Source organism: Geospiza fortis, unplaced genomic scaffold (assembly GCF_000277835.1).
Source record: "Geospiza fortis unplaced genomic scaffold, GeoFor_1.0 scaffold4, whole genome shotgun sequence".
NCBI classification, from domain to species: Eukaryota; Metazoa; Chordata; class Aves; order Passeriformes; family Thraupidae; genus Geospiza; species Geospiza fortis.
This window is the reverse complement of record NW_005054475.1, coordinates 897,706-900,282: the sequence shown is the minus strand read 5'-3', so window position 1 is coordinate 900,282 and position 2,577 is coordinate 897,706. Positions and strand designations below refer to the sequence as shown.

Below are 2,577 nucleotides of genomic sequence, written 5' to 3'. Positions count from 1 at the left end.
GGTCCCATCCTGCCCCTCTGTGGCTCCCCCAGTCCCACATTGCTGCTGCGGGCCCTGCTCCCCTCCCGGCCGGCTGGAAAATGCCTGGGAGCCTTTCTGCAGTGGGAGGAACCTCGTGGCAGTCCCGAGACAGCCTCAGAGGGGTCATTCCATCCCTTTGTCGGGCTATTTTTGTGCCCCTGCTGCCTCCTGTCCCCTTTGGGAATGGGCACGAGGGGAGGGGGCTCCTGCCTGGGGGGAATGGGGTTACATTCCTGAATTTCAGGGATGATTTGGGGCATTTTATTCCCCTTTTTTGTGAGGAGAGGCTGTGGGAGCTGGGCCTGTTTGTTCCAGAGATGGGGAGGCTGAGAGGGGATCCCATCAATCCCCACAAATATTGCCAGGGGATGGTGCCAGGCTCTTCCCAGTGGTGCCCAGAGACAGGACAAGGAGCAGCAGCCACAAATTAAAACACTAAAATTCCATTAAAACACAGAAATTCCAGCTGAAACTTTGGGGGAAAAAAAAAAAAAAAAAGTTCTTTTCCTGGAGTGGAATTCCAGCTCCAGCTTTTAGAGGGGGGAAAAGGGTGGAGTGAGGTTTGTGAGTTTGCTGTCACTTGGGTCCCTCCTGTGACCTCCAAGGGGGTGAAAGGAAGGGCGGTGTCAGCCTGGATTCCAGGTTTTAGGGAGAAAAGGGGTGCTGAGCACCTCCTCTGACTGCTAATCCCGTGAGTAGCTGGTTTACTCCAGCTTGGATCCATCCCGTGGCCTCCCAGCACAGAAAGGAAGGACAAAACCAAAACTTTTTTTAGGGGCAAAAAAAGGTTGGGCAGAGCCCAGGGAGAGAGCAGCAGGAGACTTTTCCAGAACCTGTGATGAGGTTTTTTGGGATGGGTGAGGACCATCATATGGTGAGAAGAGATTTTTTGGGGTAAATGAGGATCCCAGCAGGTTGGGCAGAGCCCAGGGAGGTCCCAAACCCCTCTGGGCACATTCCAGTGCCACCTGCCCCAGGCTTGGACTGCATGATTCCCAGAGGTCCCTTCCATCCCTGGCTGAGGAGGCTGCAGCAGTTCCCCACGTTTTAATGCCTTTTGTTGGTTGTATTTTTTAATTTTTTGTTTATTTTATGCCTCTCTCGGCTCCCGCCTCGTACCCCAAACCCGAGAGCAGAGCTGGATGTTCTCCCCTCCCCAAATCCCACCCAAGCCCCCTCATTTGCTGCTGGGGAAGGAGCAGCCCCGTGGAGAAAGGGGTTTGGGTGCTGATGGAAGCAGCTCCCCTGGTTGATCCCTGCTGAAGTTACAGAACTTCCAGTGGGGAATTGCGGCCTCCTTCTCCTCTGGGGCGTTTGTGGGATGGAGGAAGACCCTGGTGGGGTGGGAGGGGATTTTTGGGACCCTGGTGGGTTGGGAAGAGGTTTTCCAGGACAGGTGAGGACACTGATAGAACAAGAAAGGGTTTTTTGGGGATGGGTGAGGCTCTGGAGGAGCAACAGGAGGATTTTCTAGAAGCTGTGACGAGGTTTTTTGGGATGGGTGAGGACCCTGATATGGTGAGAAGAGATTTTTTGAGGTAAATGAGGATCCCAGCAGGTTGGGAAGAGCCTTTCCAGGAGGTTTTCTGGGACAGCTGAGGACCCTGGTGGCTTGGGAAGGTGTTTCCCAAAACCCTTTCAGGTTGGGCAGAGTTTTTTTGGGATCCTGGTGGATTGCGAAGAGCCAAGCAGACTTTCCCCAGCACAGCCCAAGGGGATTTTTTTGGGGGGGGGCAGGAGGGAGAATCCCACACTTTGGCTCTGCTTTTCCCCCCTCAGGGATCTGCGGCTCCTGCGCCATGAACATTGCCGGCGGCAACACCCTGGCCTGCATCAAAAAAATCGACAGCGACCTCAGCAAAGTCACCAAAATCTACCCGCTGCCCCACATGTACGTGGTGAAGGACCTGGTGCCGGTGAGTGCAGCCACCCTGGGCTGGGAGCAGGGCGTGCCAGCTGCCACCTGGCTCAGGTGTCCCTTGGGCGGGTCCCGGTGACTCAGTGTGTGCTGACCTGGAACGTGCCAGGCTTGGGGAGGGAATGGCACCTCCTGCTCGGCTGTCCAGGTGTGAATTTGAGGTGAGGCTGTGTTGACGGCGGTCACGAGGGTTTTTGGGGTGAGGGAAGAGATGAGATCTTGGCCTTCCCCTGAAATGGAGAATGTAAACCCTCCCCACCCCTCTGAATTGCTGTAAATTTTAAATTAAGGGGCTCTCAGGCAAAGATATGGGAGCAGGAAATAACAGTTCTTTAATAGGGAAGAAATTTAAAAAAAGAATAAAATAAACAATGCAGTCCACTAGAACAACACTGACAGAGTCAGAACCCAACCTGACACCCTGTGGGTCAGGGTGTTGGTGGCAGTCCCATTGAAAATGTGGCTGCAGCCCTCTGAAGTGTCAGCTGTGGTTCTGGTGGAGCAAGGAGGATCTGTAGAGAAGGATGGATTCTTCCTCTGAAGATCCAGTGGGGGAAGAGGCAGCTGCTGTTCCTCTGGGGAATCCTGTGGAGAAAAGCTCGGCAGGTGTTCCAGAATCTCAGGTTATATCTGGGTAG

The 2,577-nt window shown here is 54.1% G+C and overlaps 1 protein-coding gene across 1 annotated transcript in view; it reads left to right on the top strand.

Moving 5' to 3' along the window:
* SDHB (succinate dehydrogenase complex iron sulfur subunit B) overlaps positions 1-2,577 on the top strand; it is a 16,950-nt gene that overhangs the window by 6,699 nt on the left and 7,674 nt on the right. The window lies entirely within an intron of this gene.